General features: G+C 36.8%; 1 pseudogene; it reads left to right on the forward strand.

Annotated features, from left to right (window-relative positions):
• Positions 1-5,115: 5,115 nt before the first annotated feature.
• Positions 5,116-12,433, forward strand: part of LOC120768761 — a 29,678-nt pseudogene continuing 22,360 nt past the window's right edge.

Below are 12,433 nucleotides of genomic sequence, written 5' to 3' on the forward strand. Positions count from 1 at the left end.
AACGTTTCAAATAAAGAACCGATGAGATTTTGCAAATTTTATGCGTTTTTTTTTAAAAAAAAGTTACCAAGCTCTTAAAAAATCACCCGATATTAGCGTAAGGCCTGGTAATTTAACTATTATTAATATTTGAGATGATCACTTGGATACAACATTTCATGAAAGAAAAAACAATAATCTCTTCCAAGCATTTGAAACATTATTATTGTGATGATACATAGGGGTCAACTTTTAATTATTGTAATTATAAATATTTTTTAAATAAATGCTTACAAATTTGAATATATTTGTTTTTATATTTATCTTAAAACTAGTTTTGCTATTTTGTAAAATGGTCAATAAAAATAAATATATTAAACTTTTTACATAGAATTAATTTTCTCATTAGCACAGTTTTTTATAAGAAATTTTAGGATAAGAATCTCCATAGAAACTATTAAGTTCAAAATCGAATATCTACACAAATAAGCAGTTTATTTTTTCATGTTCATAGCCCTTTAGATGTACACTCGAAACATATCGGACCGTTAAAGTTTCTAACAACAGTATTCCTATTTCCACAGTACTAACTACATATCTCTGTGTCAAGTAAAACCACAAACACATAACTGAATCTGTGAGTGCCACCGGCACCTAACCTTCCACACTATCACATTATTCCCTCCTTGGTATCAACATAAGTGTAAAAAACTCAAACTCAATGGGCTGTGCAAGTTTGCAATTACCGTCAGCGCTGTCACACTCACCAATCACGCTATATTTTCTTGCCTTTTTGCTCTTGATTCCCTGACTCAAAAGTGACACCATCAGCAACATTGTCTTCATCAGCAGCATCAGCGTTGATGTCAATGTAATCTCCAAACCCCTTTGCTTGAAACAAACCGGATAAGAAGAAGGGGACAAAGGAGTCTAAAAGTTATTGTATTGGTGGAGCGGCAGTAATTACATCTTCTTGGTTTCAGTTTAATTTCGCCTCCACCTTAACAAAACCAATACCAAAGGCACATTTGTGATTTAACTTTTTTGTTTTCCGACTTCTACTTGCATGCAGAGAAAGGGAGAAAGTGTTGTAAGTTTCCGTTTGACGTTTGTTGTTATGATCGGGTAACATATTAGATAGGGTAAAACCATTTTATTGAGAACCAAAAGGTCATTCACATAAACTCAAAAGAAAGGCTACGAAACAGTTTGACGCCTGCATAGCGTTATTTTTCAGCACTGTTAAGGGTTAATATCATAAGAAAATGATACGATAAGAGCAATGACGATCATTTGCAAAGGTCGGATCGTATGACTACATCCACCTTCCTTTAAAGGTAAAGATGACTGACTTAGTTAGTTTTCATTGCATCATACTACAACATAGCAAATACTGATCACAAACACTGAGTTTAATAAAAATGAGTTTCTTTAACCGGAATTGTTTTTCGGGAAATTTATGTAATCATCATCCAAATTTATTTTACCGCCTTCAAACTAACATCCATTTGGAGTGATGCCAACGCTTCTTCCAGTCGTCCAAACATTTTTTATAGGCACTTTCCAGGATGGCCTTCAGCTCTCGCGTCGAATTTGTTTTGATGTCTTTAATTGAGTCGAAGCGTGTTCCTCGAAGTGGATAATTCAGTGTGGAGAATAAGAAAAAGTCACAGGGAGGATATCAGGTGAATACGGTGCTTCCTCAATGACATTTGTTGAGTGTTTGGCCAAAAATTCGCTCACAATGACGGTTTTTTTGCGATGGTGCGTTACCATGATGAAGAATCCAAGAATTGTTGGCCCACAAACTCTTACGTTTACGAAAGATAGCGTCTCGTAAGCGCCTCATAACACCAAGATAATACTCTTTGTTGACGGTTTGATCAGTTGGAACGTATTCATAGTGAACGACACCAAGAATATCGAAGAAAACAATGAGCATTATCTTCACTCTCGATCGGCTTTAGAGTGATTTTTTCAGCTTTGACGCGGCTTTGGGCCGCCATTCGGATGATTACTGGTTCGTAAGTGCGCCATATTCGTAGACCCATGTCTTGTCACCAGTAATTATGCGTTCTATGAAGGTGGGATCCGAGTTGGTTCGATCCAGCATGTTTGCAGCTATCTGCTCTCGATACCTTTTTTGAAGAAAATTCAACTCTATCGGAACAAGTCTTGCAGCAACACGTTGCGTGCCCAATTTTTCATGCATAATCGTACGTACGCTTTCGTGTGACATCACCAATTTATGAGCAATCTCTCTCAAGCTCATATGGCTATTTTAGGCAAACTTTCCTTCACTTTTTCTACGATATCATCGGTCACACTCGTTGAAGGCCGTCCAGAACGAGGCATGTCTTCGACGGTCTCCCGAACCTCCTTGAATGCTCTGTACCACTCGTAAGTACGCGTTTTTAATAGAGCAGATTAGCAGCTTCACCAAAAATCTTCTGCAACATTTTCAATGTATCGGCACACGAAAATTCGTTCGCAACACAAAATTTAACACAAATACGTTAATAAATTTTTTCGGTCATTGTAAAATTCGACAAACACTACTAAGGTCGATTGACATAAACAGCTGCTGTAAACACACTGGTTGATATATCGCGCTAATTTTTGGCATCATAATTAAGGACAGTGGTACCATCCTAGGAAAAAGTTAGAGGGAGATTCAAATAAAGAATTCCCGATACTTTCTTGACAGGGTGTATATCGTCATGAGAACATAACAAACTTTACCAGATAGGCTATCTATTTATATTAATAATATGAGCACCAAAACCGAGAAAGAATTGTCATCGAAAATAGTTATTTATGTGCCAGAGCGATGCCAATGGCGACTATGATCAGTATCAATATAATTTTTCACATTGTGCTTCCACTATTCTAATAGTACCTACAGAATTGAAGCTCCTTTATTCAATACATATATCCTATAAAGAGCGGCATACGAAGGGATTAATAGTAGTCATGGAAAGAAGTTTAATATACATATGTATATGAAGTCCAAACCCATAACTGTTGTCTTAAAGTTTGCAGAACGTTAACTTTTACAGTCTTGCTCTGAACGGATTAAATTACTTATTTTGTCTGATATTTTAAAATAAAGCGTTTCCAAAAACAGTCTACTTCGCAAAGAAAGTTCGAATTTACAATTATAAAACTTGTTAGAATCTCTTTGATGAAAAATTAGAAGAAGAAGAATAACAACAAAGCCCAACTCCACTTTAAAAGAAAAATAGTTGTTATTCTTTATACAAGTCAGGGGATAGAATTATTGCCATTCATATGTATAATATATTGTTTATGCAATCAGTCAATTGGAACCTTCACAATAAATTCCTAGCAGAAATTTGAGTCTATTTCGGTTTAAAATAAACATTTTGATTAACATTTTTTGGGCTTAAATTCAGAAGAAAATAATTTACTCCGAAGACGATAATCGCGATTTGCATTGAAATAGATGAATATACATTGTTTCTTAGCCGACCCCTTCATGTCGAGATCAGCAGAGTATAAATGCAGTAACAGTATTTAGTGTTGGCATTCGCTCGAGCTTTGCACCACCTTATTCAGTAATTTTGTGCAACACATATTTACGACACTTTATATGGTTTCTATGAAACATCCTGCATGTGTTGCAAGTCGCACTGTTGCAGAACGTCGAGGCTTTATTGAGTTTGTTCCCTGCAATTTCCTGTTTGCTCGTGCGACTTTTAGGCCGTTAGTTTAAGCGGAGTTGGAGTTAAAAAATGTAAGGGTGTAATTACTTGAATGTGTCTGCGACTAGACCTGCAACTTGCACGGGAATCGCAAGAAAGATTTGTAAACGATGCACTTAAACCCATTGCGGTTTGTTACATAGCATGTGTCTCCAACAAATGTCGGCGATGAGTCTTTATAAGGGGTGGTTTTTCAGACGTGTGGTTTTCAATTATTTGATACTTTTTCGTAGGTGGTCTTTTTGACAGCTCATTTTTCTCTTGCTATTTAAAAATGAACAGACTTGTTCCGGAACAATATTTGGAAATTGTGAACATTTTTTACCAAAATGATATTTCGGTTATCGTACTATGCTCAATATTAAGCCGGCTAATTGCCCAGCGGAATCGTTATTCTGAGCTACTATGAATCGGTTTCATACCACGTTTATTCTGGTGGTCTCTAGCATCGAAGACGCTATTGCTGCTGTTGAGCAAAGTATCAAAGAAAATCAGAATGCGCCCATCCGCGCGCAACAATTAGAGCAGTGCCCATTCATTTTATGGAACATTTTATTTATTTTTAAAATGTAATCCTTATCTTTATAATATAGCTATTTCTCGGCCATGATATTAAATTATATGCATTTTATTTCTTTTTGAAAACCCACATGTCTAAAACAGACACCTTTTATCCATTTGTTGCCTCCAACCCCTGTCATCTCATACCATTGCCGCTAACAAACACTTATCCGGACATTTTTCCAATCCAACAAACAAGTAACGACGTTGTGGAGCATAGACAAACCCTTGCCAATTCCGACAACTGTTTGCTCGGGCATTCTGAAAGGTCTTTCTGGTACAAAAGCGGCAACGGCAGCGCCTTCATTGCTGTTAAGATTATAAAGAACTCGGCGAAAGTGTTCTGCTGGTAGATTTTCCAAAGAGGCAAGACAAACTGCCTGAAACGTTGTGAGCGGCACTGCTGCTAATACTTGAAAGCAAAGCGACAGTAAAGCAAAGCATATAAAAAGGTTTTATGCAAACAGTTGAAAGAAACGAAGAGAGTATAAATAGTGTAAATAGAAAAAATATTTGTAAAAGATAAACGAGAGATAATATCTACGTGGCTTGGGCATGATTGCAGCCTGATTTATAAGCATTTAGCTGCATTATTACTGGTGGGATTTTAACAGCTGTCCGGCTTGAAGTGCTTCTTTGGTTATCTACTGTTAGCATCACCAGTTATCGCATTTAACGTTAATTTCTAGCACATACAAATAAAATCTTTTACTGCTAGGCACTTTATCTGTAAATTGCCATCATATAACTTTATATGCACATATAAACAATCTGGCAAATTGATACATAACCTGGTGCTTTGCACTTATTTATTCCTTTTTTACCTTATTTATTTTTTGTTTTTGTTCTTTCAGATGCTTCCATTTATTTTAACACTCGAGGACCTAATTTCTCGCATGAGCCGCCATCGCGCATCGAATTCACCAATAATGGCGGCAGGATTGCCGATTGCATAGCGCATGGCAATCCACCGCCGAATGTCGAATGGCTGGACAAGGACAATAATCCCATCACCTCGATATCAAAGGTAAGATTTATTCTGTCTCAAACTTAGACAGCGGTTACAGTTAGTCGTGCAAAACTTTTATGAAAACTTTCTTTATTTTTTAACTCTCACACCTTTTTTTCTCTATTTCCGTTATAACAGTTGCCTTTATATGTTTCATCCAAAGTTGCAGGAGATCTAAAATAAGAACAGTTATTCCATCCTTGGGTTATTTGACTATGCATTTTTTGTTATTATGGCGGCTTCTATTTCGATTTCATCGCATATAATCTAGATCCCTGCAACATGGAACCTTCTCCCGTTGGTTCCTTCTTTTCTCAGATCTCCACGAGAGATTTCTGTACAGAACAAAGGCATTGGAGAGAAGACTTTTCGCGGGTGTATCGAAGTTAAGAGGGAGGGTAGGATGTTAAATTTTCTGTTGGGAGCTCCCCATTAAGTACACTTTCACACTACCAAACTACTGTGGCGTCTTTCAAGTGGAGTCGGCTGCCTTCAAGGTAGTAGACGATGTACTACTCCGAAATGCAGCATTCTTCAAAGAGGTGTGCATTCGCTCCAAAAGCCAACTTTGAGCTCTCTGACTGTGCGTTCAAAAGTAGTCAAGGTGGGCATGACCTTGTTAGTAGTAGCAGCAAGTTTCCTGCATATTAGACTTGTATGCGATGAGCTTTCTAGGCAGGGCAGTCTTAACCCAATTTCATCTTATGGACCTATGTACCTACAATGAACTCGGGCCAAGCGATGATCGACAACCAGAGCATGTGCGACTGGGGCATATTCTGGCTCAGACTTGCTCTTGGCAAAGGTAATCTCGCCACAAAGGTGTTCTGAGTGGTCGCTGTTAAATAGGTTCACACGCGGTATGGCAAAATATTTGGTCGGACGCTCTTAACCAGAGCTTCGATTCCAGGAAGGCTAAGTAGAAACTTCTTGTTACTTTCTCCACTATTGCCAGGCTTTTACTATGCTGCGAAGTTGTGTAATTAAGTTAGGCGAAATTTCAGAAATGTACTATTTTCAAAGGGCTTCTCTTCTATGGATCTTGGTCGTCAACAACCTGCTGAAAAAACTTAAGGAAATAAACCTCCTTGTGCTACTACTGTATAACTGGATTTCGCGGGAACTTGCTTAGCGCTGGGCTAGCATCGATGTAGGCGCAATCGCGAAATTCTTTTGATTCAAGATTGAAATCTCTAGTTCTGGGGTTCTAGCTGGTCATTTTCCCAGCGGGATGCCTTCTATCTATAAGGTCTTACCTGACGCAATCTGCAAGAGCTCTACGCATCGCGGTAAAAACATCTCAACACTTTCTTGTTGATTGTATAGCGATTGTACTGGGCATAGCTAGTTAGATATCTCAGATATCTCAAACATATAATTTGAATAAAAATTAAAAGCTTGAGTAAATTTTTTATTGGTCACAAGCCTTTTTCCTGACTGTTAACATCGGAGATCTGATTTCATGGCATCACAAGCGACTAGATATAGTACTGTAAGTGCGATCTCTGCATCAGCCATCGAACCTAATCTAACCTTAGTTATGTACATATATATTGGGTACTCGAAGTCTTTTCGTATTTCTAATCAAACTTCAACATATTTTTTTTATATTTATAATAATAAATAAATAAATAATTATGTACCAATTTGGTCCAACACATCTTGTCATTTTTCCTCTAGATACATTATTCCATCAGCATAAATCGAAATCTCGAAATTTCCAGAACGGAAGAGGGCGAACCATTGTTGTGCTACACGAGCTGATACAGCATCGTCTCCGTGAACTTCGCAAACTTAATTGATGACTTGCGTGACATTCTTCCCTCTTCCGTACAAAAATTTCAAAACATAGCGAATATCTTCATTATTTCCACACGTTTTTGATTAGCTGTAACTTTCCCGAGTTTAATTTTTATGGCTGAATGAAGCTTAAAAGCTCACCTTTCCAAAAGTATATGATATGATACAATGTGATTGGGGTAGCACTGGAGACATACGACTGCAACGACATCTATAATTCTAATGATCTCAAGCATTCTTGTCAAATAAAGCAAATATACAAGAAACGCAACTACTGTTATAGGCATCTAAGCCACGTTAAAATATCTTGCAAAGAAAATCGGTATTCTTTAATTGAATTTGTAAAAAAGTAATAAAGAAATAAGTTAGTATACATATATGCGTAAAAACAGTGGAAGGAATGTTCATTAATATAATATTCGTTTATAAATATTTAATAGTTGTTAACTTAAAGTCTGTGCACCCTCTAATGCAAAAAAAAGTGGTCACGAAATTTCACAAACTTAGAACAAAACAATGTGTCAGTCTCTAGCGCAAGCACTAACACTTTACTAGATACATAAGACACAGCTTGAACAATGCATAATACTAACTGTACTCGTACAAAAAGCGAAGTAACTGTCCCCAACATAAAAATTCAAATACAAAGCAGTAGCGACAGATTGACTATAAAAGCAACAATTACATACAGTCGACATGAAGGAAGCGCTTGGAGCTGAGGCGCGCGGCCAGAGTCAGTCTCGAACAAATTCAATCAATAACCACTTGAACCAAACTTTCGCCGTAGGCGGCTCCCCTGAGTTATTTGGATATGGCACCGAAGGTACGGACTGTTGATTGGCGGGTGGAATCGAGCGAGTGTCGTTAAATATAAATGTGAGACAGGCTGGCGAAGTCGGCAAGTAGACAAATACTGCGAAAAAGGTTGTTGTTGGTCAGGAAAATTAACGGGCGGTCAGACAATGTAGCAGCTTCCCATTTTATATCACACAACAAGTACTTAGAGTACGTCGAACGTCGAGTACGATGCCACAACAAGCACCAAGCGAAGTCAATGCTCCTACTGTTGCTACTACTGTAGTGGGGACAACAATGTGGCATTGGAAATGTGCTCAGCAGTGGGTCTTGGGTGTTGTCGGCTATGCAGGAGCCCTTGAAACTACCACCTATAAGTGGGCGTGCGTCTATTATATGAGTGTCTTTGTTCTCTTACTTGGACTCATCTCGCCCCTTTGATGCACTTATCATTAATGCCTGTGATGCATTTCTGAATATTTGTACTTTTGGTATCTCCGAAGTCCACGCCCACTTCTCAATTTTAGGATTACATATTTTGCATTATTTCCAATTTCCATTACACAAAATTACTGTTTCAATATTTTTACATTTCTCCCTCTAGTCGCTTCTAATAAATCTACCTCTCTCCTGCAGGTCCGTCACATGTTCGCTAACGGTTCACTCTATTTCCTCCCATTCGGGGGGGAAGAGTTTCGTCAAGATGTGTTAATCACCAGAAGTAGTTTCCGCGTCTACTCTTCTTGAAGAAAAATAGCTTGAAGCTATTTTAAAGTCTATAGACGCTGAAAAGGCTTAATTTCTCCTTTCACTTCGCCAAGTCCACATGTCCCTCGTAGAGTTATGTTCGCAGAGAAGAAGCCTTCAAAAGTAGACTCGACCAAGCTTCCAAGAGCTAGTTTAAAGTTCAAACATAAAAGGGGAATGGAGAAGAGGTTTAGTAGTGATACTGTATAAATCTTTATCGACGGGTGTTTATTGGACTTCGGGTTATACAAATGTTGTGGGCCTTGATAATTATTTCTCTATCCGTCTACTAAACTTAGCTAGCATTTATCAAGCGGATGAACCAGACATAGAAGAAGCATATGAAGTTGTACCGAATAACTACGGGAGGGAACATAATGCCACCATATTAACAGATAGCCAGGTAGCATTATTAGCTTTGTCGTCAGCAAAGATTAATTCCAACCTAGAAAACAAATGTGGGAAGTTTTTAAGCTCTAGGGCAGGTAAACTTCACTTGTCCCTTGTTTGGATAACCGGTGACAGGAACATGCTCGGCAACGAAAAAACGAACAAATTGGCTAAATCAGTAACACTTCTAGACAAGTCTAAGCAGAGGTAATACCAAACCCAGTACTTTTAGTATTCCTAGAATGTCAATAAGTAGCTCAATATACAATTTGATGAAGTAGTTCAGAATAACTAAATGTTAGATGGCGCCAGATGTCGGTTAAGCGTCTAAAGTATTACTCTCTTCGACAATTTTGAAACAGCAAATGAACACACTAAAGTTATGTACAACGCGAACCTACACATATGTATATAAAGAACTACATAAATACATAAGCAATTCTTCGCTGCCAATACTTGGCGACAAAAACACACAAACACACTACAGCAAAATAGCGCGGACCAGAAACGTAGCATATACTCTGGCGCTTTAGAATGCTACATTTTAACTCATTTTAAATGGCTCAAGTGCTCGCTTTTGCTGTTCTTATTATTTTTTGTATACCTTGCCTATTTTACGTTTTGTACCCGAACCCATCGCTCTCTTTCGCTTCCACATATTTTACTTTGTTTGCTACGGTTTCGTTAGTGTAGTTGGAATATCATAATTGTTTGGTTTAATGCTTCTTTGAAGCTGCCTAATTTCAAGAAACATATTACTAACAACAATGTGGCTCGCACCACGTAAAAACAACAACTATGAAAGCTACCGTCCAACCCCAAACCGTTTAATGTTTTCAGCGCCCATTTAAAGTTTGAAACTTTTTCCTTTCCTTTTTTAAATAAATTTAATTCTGCTTTTTTTATTAATCTCATTAACGCTTGCAAAAATATTCAATAAAGTTGCAGCATTACATATCTACACATCTGCAGTACATATGAAAGGGATTAGGGTGGTGTCTTTTGGCATGGCACATTTGGCGAACGCCAATTATCAAAGTCATTTGTAAGGAGGAGTTTTTTGGAGTAGTTATAAAAAATAGCTAATGGACATAAAAACTGCCATCTTTAGACGAAATGCAAAATCACAGGGATTGCTTGACTAATTTCAACCAAATATTGGTTGTGTGGTTACCTAAACATTCCCACAACAACATACTTTGAAAATGGGCGGAATCGGATGACAGCCACGCATAATTCCGCTTCCACAAACTTTTAAATCCCACCTGTTTCTTTCGCTTTCAAAATATTAAACAACCTAGAAATCTATGAAGTAACCACAACAAAACTTTGCACAAATGGTGCCGTCACGATATTACATCATATTGTCAAAATCGAACTATAACTTCTGCCTATATATTTAACATAAAATAATGAATACATATGAGATATTAATATTAAAATCATAGATAAAATACAATTTTTCTAAACACTGTGTATCCTTTTGCCTTAAATCGATGAAATCAGTGCGATAATTTCTGTTGTTGTCAAGCTTTCCACAGGCTTTCCTTGATCTTTGAAAGTAGTTTTGGTTACACCCGTATTTACTTGTTTTTGTTTCTTCCCTCCTTAGTCCGACTACACTATTTTGCGAACGAAGTATGAATAGAATTAAATATAACTATAGAAACGATTCCTTAACACCAAATTACTTTTTTAGTGGTTAATGGAGGGCCGTATTGTTCATAAACACAGTGTATAAAAATCTAGCTTGCGCGATGTGTGAATGTGCTTACCATAAATAGCCAATAAGAGTAGTATAAGTCGTGTATCTACAAAAAGTAGTACTACCCTAATATACTTATATGCTAATGAATATATGCTTGCTGGTTTATTAGTACATTTTGGTTGCTTTTGTTCATTTCGACCTTTTAAAATTTTCACCATTTTTGCTTGTGCTTAAAAATAATTTAGCAACTTTAACACTTCGCTTTTATAATCTTAATAAGGGCTTCATTGTGCATTTTAATGTTAGGGAGGTGAATTGGGTAGATTCGGGTTTATTTAAAAGCATTGTTATATATAACATAAACATATACACATGCTTTGTATGAAGTTATTGTCATTTAAGCGGTTCTTGTCAAATTTTATGAAAACTTAGACCTGCAGTATAGGTGTATAACAGTTTAGCGAAAAAATTGTCTCATATTGGAAGGTCTGGCTGTTTGACAGAAACTTTTAATCTCGGAGCAAATTTTTTGTGCCTTATTTGTAATAACGTTACCTTAAATAATTACGTTTGAAGTTTTTTTAGAAATTCTAATTTATTTGAAACGACCATCTTTCTTTAAGTTTTAAGAAAGTTAAAAAAATTTTATGTTTTTTTAAGCAAAGCATCCTTTTATTAAAACTGTAGTTGCAAACTGTAAGTCCGAGTTATATACAATTATACAAGTAGAACGACACAGCTCCTAAGGCCTACTATTAACTGGCAATTTTTCAGATCTAGAGAACAATTTATATATACCAAAAGGGCCTTTTTTATATTGCCTGGGTACCATGACGGTTCAAGGAATATACGAGATTAGTTCAGAAAATAACGCGAATTTTGTATTCAATGGGCTAGAAAAATCCAATTACATAAAACTAAATAAGATAGATATATTATTCAAAATATGTTATATACATATGATCAGGATGACGAGAAGAGTTGAAATCCGGGTGACTGTCTGTCCGTTTGTACGTCTATCAAGCAATAACAGGTTAAAATTCATATCTTAATGAAACTTGGTAGACTTCTTTCTTGGCACAATAAGATTTTTGATATTGTAGATGGGAGTAATCGGACCATTACTACGCCCACTAAACGTCTTTAATCTAAAATGTATAAAGTGATATTACTAAACGGTAAATTAAGGTACAGAACTCGAATTAGCGCAACGATTCACAATAAGGAGGGAAACCTGCAGTTTGAAAATCTTTAAAAAGTAGGCGTGGCATCACCCCTAATAAATTTAATGGACATATCTTCAAAGCCAATAAAGCTCTATATCACAAATTTGCACGAGACAAACCCTGTCAAACCCCTTTTATGAAAATGTGAAAATAGGTGAAATCCAACGATAACCAAGTCCACCCCCATATATGGGTTCTGTTTAAAATTAATCAGTAAATGCGTGAGACTTATTAAGTTTTTTAATCGAGATGGTACAGAAAGACGTTATAGGAGCCGGTATCAACTTTGAACGATGGGTGTGGCCCGCCCACATTTTGATGAAAATCTAATTCTCGTGACCTACTCGGCCGATATCAATCTAATTCGTAGCGTAATACGAGTATACTCCGGATAATCTTATGCCACAGTGCAACCACGCCAACTTCCCATATAACCAAATTTTAAGTTTCCTTTATCTAATTCGTTCACGTTCGGTATATAAATAAAACACCA

This window comes from Bactrocera tryoni, chromosome 2, assembly GCF_016617805.1.
Source record: "Bactrocera tryoni isolate S06 chromosome 2, CSIRO_BtryS06_freeze2, whole genome shotgun sequence".
Classification (NCBI taxonomy): domain Eukaryota; kingdom Metazoa; phylum Arthropoda; class Insecta; order Diptera; family Tephritidae; genus Bactrocera; species Bactrocera tryoni.